The sequence below is a fragment of the Syngnathus leptorhynchus genome, unplaced genomic scaffold (assembly GCF_054491065.1).
Source record: "Syngnathus leptorhynchus isolate UIUO unplaced genomic scaffold, UIUO_Slep HiC_scaffold_463, whole genome shotgun sequence".
NCBI classification, from domain to species: domain Eukaryota; kingdom Metazoa; phylum Chordata; class Actinopteri; order Syngnathiformes; family Syngnathidae; genus Syngnathus; species Syngnathus leptorhynchus.
Window position 1 is genome coordinate 25,001 of NW_028232396.1, and position 13,337 is coordinate 38,337.

Here is a 13,337-nt window from a genome sequence, read left to right on the forward strand (position 1 = left end):
AAAATTGCACTAAGTGCGAAAGCCCATTCATTTACAACGGCGTGTCCACAAGGCGGCGACATTTCCCCGTTACCGGTGGCTGCGCGGCGGGTGAGTGACAGAGCTTATCCGAGCGGCTGGAACTCTGCGCCGGCGTGGTCGAGCGTGAGGCCTCGGCCCTTTGGCTGCCTGGTACCTAAAACACTTCCATTGATCCAGCCACGGAGGGTGCTGGCTGGTGGCTCCATAGCTCCATACCTCCAGAGCTCCAGAGCTCCATAGCACCAGAGCTCCATAGCTCCATAGCACCAGAGCTCCATAGCACCAGAGCTCCATAGCTCCATAGCACCAGAGCTCCATAGCTCCATAGCACCAGAGCTCCATAGCTCCATAGCACCAGAGCTCCATAGCTCCATAGCTCCATAGCACCAGAGCTCCATAGCTCCATAGCACCAGAGCTCCATAGCTCCATAGCACCAGAGCTCCATAGCTCCATAGCACCAGGGCTCCATAGCTCCATAGCTCCAGGGCTCCATAGCTCCAGGGCTCCATAGCTCCATAGCTCCAGGGCTCCATAGCTCCATACCTCCAGAGCTCCATAGCTCCAGCCTGGGTGGCTGGTGGCTCCATAGCTCCATACTTCCATAGCTCCAGTCAGAGAGTTGGCGAAAATTGCACTAAGTGCGAAAGCCCATTCATTTACAACGGCGTGTCCGCCAGGCGGCGACATTTCCCCGTTACCGGTGGCTGCGTGGCGGGTGAGTGACAGAGCTTATCCGAGCGGCTGGAACTCTGCGCCGGCGTGGTCGAGCGTGAGGCCCCGGCCCTTTGGCTGCCTGGTACCTAAAACACTTCCATTGATCCAGCCACGGAGGGTGCTGGCTGGTGGCTCCATAGCTCCATAGCTCCATAGCACCAGAGCTCCATAGCTCCATAGCACCAGAGCTCCATAGCTCCATAGCACCAGAGCTCCATAGCTCCATAGCACCAGAGCTCCATAGCTCCATAGCACCAGAGCTACATAGCTCCATAGCACCAGAGCTCCATAGCTCCATAGCACCAGAGCTCCATAGCTCCATAGCACCAGAGCTCCATAGCTCCATAGCACCAGAGCTCCATAGCTCCATAGCTCCAGGGCTCCATAGCTCCAGGGCTCCATAGCTCCATAGCTCCAGGGCTCCATACCTCCAGAGCTCCATAGCTCCAGCCTGGGTGGCTGGTGGCTCCATAGCTCCATACTTCCATAGCTCCAGTCAGAGAGTTGGCGAAAATTGCACTAAGTGCGAAAGCCCATTCATTTACAACGGCGTGTCCGCCAGGCGGCGACATTTCCCCGTTACCGGTGGCTGCGTGGCGGGTGAGTGACAGAGCTTATCCGAGCGGCTGGAACTCTGCGCCGGCGTGGTCGAGCGTGAGGCCCCGGCCCTTTGGCTGCCTGGTACCTAAAACACTTCCATTGATCCAGCCACGGAGGGTGCTGGCTGGTGGCTCCATAGCTCCATAGCTCCATAGCACCAGAGCTCCAGAGCTCCATAGCACCAGAGCTCCATAGCTCCATAGCACCAGAGCTCCATAGCTCCATAGCACCAGAGCTCCATAGCTCCATAGCACCAGAGCTCCATAGCTCCATAGCACCAGAGCTCCATAGCTCCATAGCACCAGAGCTCCATAGCTCCATAGCACCAGAGCTCCATAGCTCCATAGCACCAGAGCTCCATAGCTCCATAGCACCAGAGCTCCATAGCTCCATAGCACCAGAGCTCCATAGCTCCATAGCACCAGAGCTCCATAGCTCCATAGCTCCAGCCTGGGTGGCTGGTGGCTCCATAGCTCCATACTTCCATAGCTCCAGTCAGAGAGTGTGCTAAAATTGCACTAAGTGCGAAAGCCCATTCATTTACAACGGCGTGTCCACAAGGCGGCGACATTTCCCCGTTACCGGTGGCTGCGCGGCGGGTGAGTGACAGAGCTTATCCGAGCGGCTGGAACTCTGCGCCGGCGTGGTCGAGCGGCTGGCCTCGGTAGTTGAGGTACCAGGGGTGGGGCGGGGAGCTCCAGGCGGGTCTTGTGAGAGAGTGAATCCGAGCGGCTGGAACTCTGCGCCGGCGTGGTCGAGCGGCTGGCCTCGGTAGTTGAGGTACCAGGGGTGGGCCGGGGAGCTCCAGGCGGGGCTTGTGAGAGAGTGAAGCCGAGCGGCTGGAACTCTGGGCCGGCGTGGTTGAGCCACGGAGGGTGCTGGCTGGTGGCTCCATAGCTCCAGAGCTCCAGAGCTCCATAGCTCCATACTTCCATAGCTCCATAACTCCATACTTCCATAGCTCCATACTTCCATAGCCCCAGAGCTCCATAGCTCCATACTTCCATAGCTCCAGAGCTCCATAGCTCCATACTTCCTTAGCTCCATAGCTCCAGAGCTCCATAGCTCCATAGCTCCATACTTCCATAGCTCCAGAGCTCCATGGCTCCATACTTCCATAGCTCCAGCCTGGCTGGCTGGTGGCTCCATAGCTCCATACATCCATAGCTCCATAGCTCCATACTTCCATAGCTCCAGAGCTCCATAGCTCCATAGCTCCATAGCTCCAGGGCTCCAGGGCTCCATAGCTCCATACCTCCAGAGCTCCATACCTCCAGAGCTCCAGAGCTCCATAGCACCAGAGCTCCATGGCTTCAGAGCTCCATAGCACCATAGCTCCATACCTCCAGAGCTCCAGGGCTCCATAGCTCCATAGCTCCATAGCTCCATAGCTCCATACCTCCAGAGCTCCATAGCACCAGAGCTCCATGGCTCCATAGCTCCAGCCTGGGTGGCTGGTGGCTCCATAGCTCCATACTTCCATAGCTCCAGTCAGAGAGTTGGCGAAAATTGCACTAAGTGCGAAAGCCCATTCATTTACAACGGCGTGTCCGCCAGGCGGCGACATTTCCCCGTTACCGGTGGCTGCGCGGCGGGTGAGTGACAGAGCTTATCCGAGCGGCTGGAACTCTGCGCCGGCGTGGTCGAGCGGCTGGCCTCGGTAGTTGAGGTACCAGGGGTGGGGCGGGGAGCTCCAGGCGGGTCTTGTGAGAGAGTGAAGCCGAGCGGCTGGAACTCTCGGCCGGCCTGGTCGAGCGGCTGGCCTCGGTAGTTGAGGTACCAGGGGCGGGCTGGGGAGCTCCAGGCGGGGCTTGTGAGAGAGTGAAGCCGAGCGGCTGGAACTCTGGGCCGGCCTGGTCGAGCGGCTGGCCTCGGTAGTTGAGGTACCAGGGGTGGGCTGGGGAGCTCCAGGCGGGGCTTGTGAGAGAGTGTAGCCGAGCGGCTGGAACTCTGGGCCGGCGTGGTTGAGCAGCATGCCCGCGGAGGTGGCTCTTCCATAGGCAGGGAGGGTGCTGGAGCTCCACACTTCCATAGGCAGGGAGGGTGCTGGAGCTCCACACTTCCATAGGCAGGGAGGGTGCTGGAGCTCCACACTTCCATAGGCAGGGAGGGTGCTGGAGCTCCACACTTCCATAGGCAGGGAGGGTGCTGGAGCTCCACACTTCCATAGGCAGGGAGGGTGCTGGAGCTCCACACTTCCATAGGCAGGGAGGGTGCTGGAGCTCCACACTTCCATAGGCAGGGAGGGTGCTGGAGCTCCACACTTCCATAGGCAGGGAGGGTGCTGGAGCTCCACACTTCCATAGGCAGGGAGGGTGCTGGAGCTCCACACTTCCATAGGCAGGGAGGGTGCTGGAGCTCCACACTTCCATAGGCAGGGAGGGTGCTGGAGCTCCACACTTCCATAGGCAGGGAGGGTGCTGGAGCTCCACACTTCCATAGGCAGGGAGGGTGCTGGAGCTCCACACTTCCATAGGCAGGGAGGGTGCTGGAGCTCCACACTTCCATAGGCAGGGAGGGTGCTGGAGCTCCACACTTCCATAGGCAGGGAGGGTGCTGGAGCTCCACACTTCCATAGGCAGGGAGGGTGCTGGAGCTCCACACTTCCATAGGCAGGGAGGGTGCTGGAGCTCCACACTTCCATAGGCAGGGAGGGTGCTGGAGCTCCACACTTCCATAGGCAGGGAGGGTGCTGGAGCTCCACACTTCCATAGGCAGGGAGGGTGCTGGAGCTCCACACTTCCATAGGCAGGGAGGGTGCTGGAGCTCCACACTTCCATAGGCAGGGAGGGTGCTGGAGCTCCACACTTCCATAGGCAGGGAGGGTGCTGGAGCTCCACACTTCCATAGGCAGGGAGGGTGCTGGAGCTCCACACTTCCATAGGCAGGGAGGGTGCTGGAGCTCCACACTTCCATAGGCAGGGAGGGTGCTGGAGCTCCACACTTCCATAGGCAGGGAGGGTGCTGGAGCTCCACACTTCCATAGGCAGGGAGGGTGCTGGAGCTCCACACTTCCATAGGCAGGGAGGGTGCTGGAGCTCCACACTTCCATAGGCAGGGAGGGTGCTGGAGCTCCACACTTCCATAGGCAGGGAGGGTGCTGGAGCTCCACACTTCCATAGGCAGGGAGGGTGCTGGAGCTCCACACTTCCATAGGCAGGGAGGGTGCTGGAGCTCCACACTTCCATAGGCAGGGAGGGTGCTGGAGCTCCACACTTCCATAGGCAGGGAGGGTGCTGGAGCTCCACACTTCCATAGGCAGGGAGGGTGCTGGAGCTCCACACTTCCATAGGCAGGGAGGGTGCTGGAGCTCCACACTTCCATAGGCAGGGAGGGTGCTGGAGCTCCACACTTCCATAGGCAGGGAGGGTGCTGGAGCTCCACACTTCCATAGGCAGGGAGGGTGCTGGAGCTCCACACTTCCATAGGCAGGGAGGGTGCTGGAGCTCCACACTTCCATAGGCAGGGAGGGTGCTGGAGCTCCACACTTCCATAGGCAGGGAGGGTGCTGGAGCTCCACACTTCCATAGGCAGGGAGGGTGCTGGCACATCCACACTTCCAGCCACGGAGCATGCTGGCACTTCCACCTTGCTTGCTAAGTCGGCGTGATCTTGCCCAAAAAGTCCCTCCTCACCTCCAGCTGGAAGTGGAAAAAAATCCTCCACCTGCTTGGCCGAGGTTCTGGAAGCCAGCAGCTCGCAGAATGTTGCCAAAGTTTCACTGGAAGGAAAAGAAAAGAGAAGACCGAGTGCGCATTTCACCTACCGCCGAATGTCCACAAGAGGGAAGTGTCACTCCGTCGCAGAATCTGCGCCGACGCACTCGGCACCCTTCGAATTTATGGTGCCGGTGCGGGTGTTCTGGGTGCAAAAAGGCCGCCCAAGTGGTAGAAAAAAATCAGACTTCGTCTCTTAGGTCGAAATTAATGCCAAGTTTTGAAATGCACTGGCAGGGGTGGACCAGGGCCCGTTAGAAGTGCTTAGCCGAGGTCCTGGAAGCCTAACCCGGCGTGATCTTGTGCAAAAAGCCGCTGCTGAGCTCCAGCTGGAAGTGTAAAAAGAACCGGGCTGGATCAAAAAAAGAACCGGGCGGCCCTTTAAAATTGCTTAGCCGAGGTCCTGGAACCCTAACCCGGCGTGATCTTGTGCAAAAAGCCGCTGCTGAGCTCCAGCTGGAAGTGTAAAAAGAACCGGGCTGGTTCAAAAAAAGAACCGGGCGACCCGTTAGAAGTGCTTAGCCGAGGTCCTGGAAGCCTAACCCGGCGTGATCTTGTGCAAAAAGCCGCTGCTGAGCTCCAGCTGGAAGTGGAAAAAGAACCGGGCTGGATCAAAAAAGAACCGGGCGACCCGTTAAAATTGCTTAGCCGAGGTCCTGGAAGCCTAACACGGCGTGATCTTGTGCAAAAAGCCGCTCCCGAGCTCCAGCTGGAAGTGTAAAAAGAACCAGGCTGGATAAAAAAAAGAACCGGGCTGGATAAAAAAAAAGAACCGGGCGGCCCGTTAAAATTGCTTAGCCGAGGTCCTGGAAGCCTAACCCGGCGTGATCTTGTGCAAAAAGCCGCTCCCGAGCTCCAGCTGGAAGTGTAAAAAGAACCGGGCTGGATCAAAAAAGAACCGGGCGACCCGTTAAAATTGCTTAGCCGAGGTCCTGGAAGCCTAACACGGCGTGTTCTTGTGCAAAAAGCCGCTCCCAAGCTCCAGCTGGAAGTGTAAAAAGAACCGGGCTGGATAAAAAAAAGAACCGGGCTGGATCAAAAAAGAACCGGGCGACCCGTTAAAATTGCTTAGCCGAGGTCCTGGAAGCCTAACACGGCGTGATCTTGTGCAAAAAGCCGCTCCCGAGCTCCAGCTGGAAGTGTAAAAAGAACCGGGCTGGATAAAAAAAGAACCGGGCTGGATAAAAAAAAGAACCGGGCGACCCGTTAAAATTGCTTAGCCGAGGTCCTGGAAGCCTAACACGGCGTGTTCTTGTGCAAAAAGCCGCTCCCGAGCTCCAGCTGGAAGTGTAAAAAGAACCAGGCTGGATAAAAAAAAGAACCGGGCTGGATCAAAAAAGAACCGGGCGACCCGTTAAAATTGCTTAGCCGAGGTCCTGGAAGCCTAACACGGCGTGATCTTGTGCAAAAAGCCGCTCCCGAGCTCCAGCTGGAAGTGTAAAAAGAACCGGGCTGGATAAAAAAAGAACCGGGCTGGATAAAAAAAAGAACCGGGCGACCCGTTAAAATTGCTTAGCCGAGGTCCTGGAAGCCTAACACGGCGTGATCTTGTGCAAAAAGCCGCTCCCGAGCTCCAGCTGGAAGTGTAAAAAGAACCAGGCTGGATAAAAAAAAGAACCGGGCTGGATCAAAAAAGAACCGGGCGACCCGTTAAAATTGCTTAGCCGAGGTCCTGGAAGCCTAACACGGCGTGTTCTTGTGCAAAAAGCCGCTCCCGAGCTCCAGCTGGAAGTGTAAAAAGAACCAGGCTGGATAAAAAAAAGAACCGGGCTGGTTCAAAAAAGAACCGGGCAACCCGTTAAAATTGCTTAGCCGAGGTCCTGGAAGCCTAACACGGCGTGTTCTTGTGCAAAAAGCCGCTCCCGAGCTCCAGCTGGAAGTGTAAAAAGAACCAGGCTGGATAAAAAAAAGAACCGGGCTGGATCAAAAAAGAACCGGGCGACCCGTTAAAATTGCTTAGCCGAGGTCCTGGAAGCCTAACACGGCGTGATCTTGTGCAAAAAGCCGCTCCCGAGCTCCAGCTGGAAGTGTAAAAAGAACCGGGCTGGATAAAAAAAAGAACCGGGCTGGATAAAAAAAAGAACCGGGCGACCCGTTAAAATTGCTTAGCCGAGGTCCTGGAAGCCTAACACGGCGTGATCTTGTGCAAAAAGCCGCTCCCGAGCTCCAGCTGGAAGTGTAAAAAGAACCAGGCTGGATAAAAAAAAGAACCGGGCTGGATCAAAAAAGAACCGGGCGACCCGTTAAAATTGCTTAGCCGAGGTCCTGGAAGCCTAACACGGCGTGTTCTTGTGCAAAAAGCCGCTCCCGAGCTCCAGCTGGAAGTGTAAAAAGAACCAGGCTGGATAAAAAAAAGAACCGGGCTGGTTCAAAAAAGAACCGGGCAACCCGTTAAAATTGCTTAGCCGAGGTCCTGGAAGCCTAACACGGCGTGTTCTTGTGCAAAAAGCCGCTCCCGAGCTCCAGCTGGAAGTGTAAAAAGAACCAGGCTGGATAAAAAAAAGAACCGGGCTGGATCAAAAAAGAACCGGGCGACCCGTTAAAATTGCTTAGCCGAGGTCCTGGAAGCCTAACACGGCGTGATCTTGTGCAAAAAGCCGCTCCCGAGCTCCAGCTGGAAGTGTAAAAAGAACCGGGCTGGATAAAAAAAGAACCGGGCTGGATAAAAAAAAAGAACCGGGCGACCCGTTAAAATTGCTTAGCCGAGGTCCTGGAAGCCTAACACGGCGTGATCTTGTGCAAAAAGCCGCTCCCGAGCTCCAGCTGGAAGTGTAAAAAGAACCAGGCTGGATAAAAAAAAGAACCGGGCTGGATCAAAAAAGAACCGGGCGACCCGTTAAAATTGCTTAGCCGAGGTCCTGGAAGCCTAACACGGCGTGTTCTTGTGCAAAAAGCCGCTCCCGAGCTCCAGCTGGAAGTGTAAAAAGAACCAGGCTGGATAAAAAAAAGAACCGGGCTGGATCAAAAAAGAACCGGGCGACCCGTTAAAATTGCTTAGCCGAGGTCCTGGAAGCCTAACACGGCGTGTTCTTGTGCAAAAAGCCGCTCCCGAGCTCCAGCTGGAAGTGTAAAAAGAACCAGGCTGGATAAAAAAAAGAACCGGGCTGGATCAAAAAAGAACCGGGCGACCCGTTAAAATTGCTTAGCTGAGGTCCTGGAAGCCTAACACGGCGTGATCTTGTGCAAAAAGCCGCTCCCGAGCTCCAGCTGGAAGTGTAAAAAGAACCGGGCTGGATAAAAAAAAAGAACCGGGCTGGTTCAAAAAAGAACCGGGCAACCCGTTAAAATTGCTTAGCCGAGGTCCTGGAAGCCTAACCCGGCGTGATCTTGCCCGAAAGTCGGCCTCTATACTTCCATTTTAGGTACCAGGGGCTATTAGTGTACTTGGTCCCACTAGTCAGTGTACTCATCCAGTTACCCCCCGTTTTCCAAAACACCATCGGCACGTATAAGGGGGGGACTCTTGAGAGAGATGAGGTATATGGCAGCGCAACACCAATCCGCTCCGCGCTGGTTCCCATGTCGGCTACGGATGAATAAAACCAGCCTGTCCCCCCTGGAGCTCACGAGACACGGAATTTTTTCTAAGTGCCAACGGCTCTTCCGAGCAAACGTGTCCGCTCCGGCTGGTTCCCCCGTCGGCCTCGAATGACGAAAAATGCCGGTCTCCGCCCGGAGCTCATGACAAACGAAAAATTTTCTAAGTGCCAACGGCACTAGCGAGCGAATGTGTCCGCTCGGCGCTGGTTCCCGGGTCGAACCCGGAAGACGAAAAACGCCGCTCTCCGCCCGGAGCTCATGACAAACGAAAAATTTTCTAAGTGCCAACGGCACTAGCGAGCGAATGTGTCCGCTCGGCGCTGGTTCCCGGGTCGAACCCGGAAGACGAAAAACGCCGCTCTCCGCCCGGAGCTCATGACAAACGAAAAATTTTCTAAGTGCCAACGGCACTAGCGAGCGAATGTGTCCGCTCGGCGCTGGTTCCCGGGTCGAACCCGGAAGACGAAAAACGCCGCTCTCCGCCCGGAGCTCATGACAAACGAAAAATTTTCTAAGTGCCAACGGCACTAGCGAGCGAATGTGTCCGCTCGGCGCTGGTTCCCGGGTCGAACCCGGAAGACGAAAAACGCCGCTCTCCGCCCGGAGCTCATGACAAACGAAAAATTTTCTAAGTGCCAACGGCACTAGCGAGCGAATGTGTCCGCTCGGCGCTGGTTCCCGGGTCGAACCCGGAAGACGAAAAACGCCGCTCTCCGCCCGGAGCTCATGACAAACGAAAAATTTTCTAAGTGCCAACGGCACTAGCGAGCGAATGTGTCCGCTCGGCGCTGGTTCCCGGGTCGAACCCGGAAGACGAAAAACGCCGCTCTCCGCCCGGAGCTCATGACAAACGAAAAATTTTCTAAGTGCCAACGGCACTAGCGAGCGAATGTGTCCGCTCGGCGCTGGTTCCCGGGTCGAACCCGGAAGACAAAAAACGCCGGTCTCCGCCCGGAGCTCATGACAAACGAAAAATTTTCTAAGTGCCAACGGCACTAGCGAGCGAATGTGTCCGCTCGGCGCTGGTTCCCGGGTCGAACCCGGAAGACGAAAAACGCCGCTCTCCGCCCGGAGCTCATGACAAACGAAAAATTTTCTAAGTGCCAACGGCACTTGCGAGCGAATGTGTCCGCTCGGCGCTGGTTCCCGGGTCGGACCCGGAAGACGAAAAACGCCGGTCTCCGCCCGGAGCTCATGACAAACGAAAAATTTTCTAAGTGCCAACGGCACTAGCGAGCGAATGTGTCCGCTCGGCGCTGGTTCCCGGGTCGGACCCGGAAGACGAAAAACGCCGGTCCTCGCCTGGAGGTCCCAGCAAAATCGGCGAAAAAACGACTAAGTGTCAACTTTCGAAAAAACGACTAAGTGCCCACGGCTCTGCGGGGCTTGTGAGTCCGCCCCGCGCCGGTTCGGTGGTCGGCCTCAAAAAGCAAAAAATCAGCCTCTCTCCCTGGAGCTCACCTCGAGGTACCAGGGGGTGAGGTACCCGGGCTAAGGTGCAGTACCTTTTTTGGTCTTCAGGTGCGCCAGAGTACAATGAAATGGTCCCAGTAGTCAGTGTACTCATCGACTTTCCCCCCGTTTTCCAAAGCACCTCGTTTACGAGTATGGAGGAGATGGTGCTGGTCTCCCCACGGCGTCGGACACGCCGTCCTCGACAGCACAAGGTCGGATAGAAGACCTGGAAAGCGCCGTGGCACGCGCTGGAGGTGGGCACTTTGGCGAAAAAACGACTAAGTGTCAACTTTCGAAAAAACGACTAAGTGTCAACTTTCGAAAAAACGGCTAAGTGTCAACTTTCGAAAAAACGACTAAGTGTCACCTCTCTGAAAAAATGGCAAAGTGTCGCCTCTCTGAAATTTTTCTAAGTGCCCACGGCTCTGCGGGCTCGTGCATCCGAGCCGCGCCGGTTCTGCAACCGGCCTAGAATGACGAAAAATAACGGTCTCCTCCTGGAGCTCACAGCCAATTGTGGCGAAAAAGTGGCAAAGTGCCCACGGCCCTGCCGAGCTTTGGCGTCCGCTCAGCGCCGGTGCCGCAGTCGGCCTCGAATGACGAAAAATGACGGTCTCCTCCTGGAGCTCACAGCCAACTTGGCAAAAAGTTTCTAAGTGCCCACGGCCCTGCCGAGCTTTGGCGTCCGCCCAGCGCCGGTTCCGCAGTCGGCCTCGAATGACGAAAAATAACGGTCTCCTCCTGGAGCTCACAGCCAACTTGGCAAAAAGTTTCTAAGTGCCCACGGCCCTGCCGAGCTTTGGCGTCCGCTCAGCGCCGGTGCCGCAGTCGGCCTCGAATGACGAAAAATGACGGTCTCCTCCTGGAGCTCACAGCCAACTTGGCAAAAAGTTTCTAAGTGCCCACGGCCCTGCCGAGCTTTGGCGTCCGCCCAGCGCCGGTTCCGCAGTCGGCCTCGAATGACGAAAAATAACGGTCTCCTCCTGGAGCTCACAGCCAACTTGGCAAAAAGTTTCTAAGTGCCCACGGCCCTGCCGAACTTTGGCGTCCGCTCAGCGCCGGTTCCGCAGTCGGCCTCGAATGACGAAAAATAACGGTCTCCTCCTGGAGCTCACAGCCAACTTGGCAAAAAGTTTCTAAGTGCCCACGGCCCTGCCGAAACTTTGGCGTCCGCTCAGCGCCGGTTCCGCAGTCGGCCTCGAATGACGAAAAATAACGGTCTCCTCCTGGAGCTCACAGCCAACTTGGCAAAAAGTTTCTAAGTGCCCACGGCCCTGCCGAGCTTTGGCGTCCGCCCAGCGCCGGTTCCGCAGTCGGCCTCGAATGACGAAAAATAACGGTCTCCTCCTGGAGCTCACAGCCAACTTGGCAAAAAGTTTCTAAGTGCCCACGGCCCTGCCGAGCTTTGGCGTCCGCCCAGCGCCGGTTCCGCAGTCGGCCTCGAATGACGAAAAATAACGGTCTCCTCCTGGAGCTCACAGCCAACTTGGCAAAAAGTTTCTAAGTGTCACATCTCTGAAAAAACGACTAAGTGTCAACTTTCGAAAAAAACGGCTAAGTGTCAACTTTCGAAAAACGGCAAAGTGTCACATCTCTGAAAAAACGGCTAAGTGTCGACTTTCGAAAAAACGGCTAAGTGTCAACTTTCGAAAAAACGCAAAGTGTCACATCTCTGAAAAACGGCTAAGTGTCACATCTCTGAAAAAACGGCTAAGTGTCACATCTCTGAAAAAACGGCTAAGTGTCGCCTCTCTGAAAAAAACGGCAAAGTGTCAACTTTCGAAAAAACGACAGAGTGTCGCCTCTCTGAAAAAACGACTAAGTGTCGACTCTGAGAAAATGGCAAAGTGCCCACGGCTCTGCGGGCTCGTGCATCCGACCCGCGCCGGTTCCCCAGCCGGCCTGAAATAAGCAAAACCAGCCTCTCCGCCTGGAGCTCAGAGCCAACTTGGCGAATATTTTCTAAGTGCCCACGGCTCTGCGTGGCTACGGCGTCTGCCAGCGCCGGTTTCCTGGGTCGAACCCCGAGGACGAGGAATGCCGGTCTCCGCCTGGAGGTCCAGCTTAATCGGCGAAAATTTCTAAGTGCCCACGGCTCTGCCGGGCTCGTGCATCCGACCCGCGCCGGTTTCCCCAGCCGGCCTGAAATAAGGCAAAACCAGGCTCTCCCCCTGGAGCTCAGAGCCAATTGTGGCGAAAAAACGACTAAGTGTCAACTTTCGAAAAAACGACTAAGTGTCAACTTTCCAAAAAAACGGCTAAGTGTCGACTTTCGAAAAAACGGCTAAGTGTCAACTTTCGAAAAAAACGACTAAGTGTCGCCTCTGAAAAAACGACTAAGTGTCGCCTCTCTGAAAAAACGACTAAGTGCCCACGGCTCTGCGGGGCTTGTGAGTCCGCCCCGCGCCGGTTCGGCGGTCGGCCTCAAAAAGCGAAAATCAGCCTCTCTCCCTGGAGCTCACCAAAAATTTGTCGAAATTTTTCTAAGTTCTCCTCGAGGTACCAGGGGGTGAGGTACCCGGGCTAAGGTGCAGTACCTTTTTTGGTCTTCAGGTGCGCCAGAGTACAATGAAATGGTCCCAGTAGTCAGTGTACTCATCGACTTTCCCCCGTTTTCCAAAGCACCCCGTTTACGAGTATGGAGGAGATGGTGCTGGTCTCCCCACGGCGTCGGACACGCCGTCCTCGACAGCACAAGGTCGGATAGAAGACCTGAAAAGCGCCGTGGCACGCGCTGGAGGTGTCACTGTGGCGAAAAAGTGACTAAGTGTCAACTTTCGAAAAAACGGCTAAGTGTCAACTTTCGAAAAAACGGCTAAGTGTCAACTTTCGAAAAACGGCTAAGTGTCAACTTTCGAAAAACGACTAAGTGTCGCCTCTCTGAAAAAACGGCAAAGTGTCAACTTTCGAAAAAACGACTAAGTGTCAACTTTCGAAAAAACGACTAAGTGTCACCTCTCTGAAAAAATGGCAAGTGTCAACTGCGAATGTGGTGGTGCATGGAAGGAAGTGGAGGACGGCCGCCTCCTTAAACACAGCCGAAGAGGAGCGTCAGGGCCGGCTCCTTAAACACGGACGAGTGTCGCCCTTAACACAGACCAAGCGGAGGACGGCCGCCTCCCTAAATACAGGCCGAACCGGAGCGCGAGGGCCGCTCCTTAAACATGGACCGAGTGTCGCCCTTAACACGGACCAAGGGGAGGACGGCCGCCTCCTTAAACACAGGCCGGAGAGGAGCGTCAGGGCAGGCTCCTCAAACATGGACCGAGTGTCGCCCTTAACACGGACCA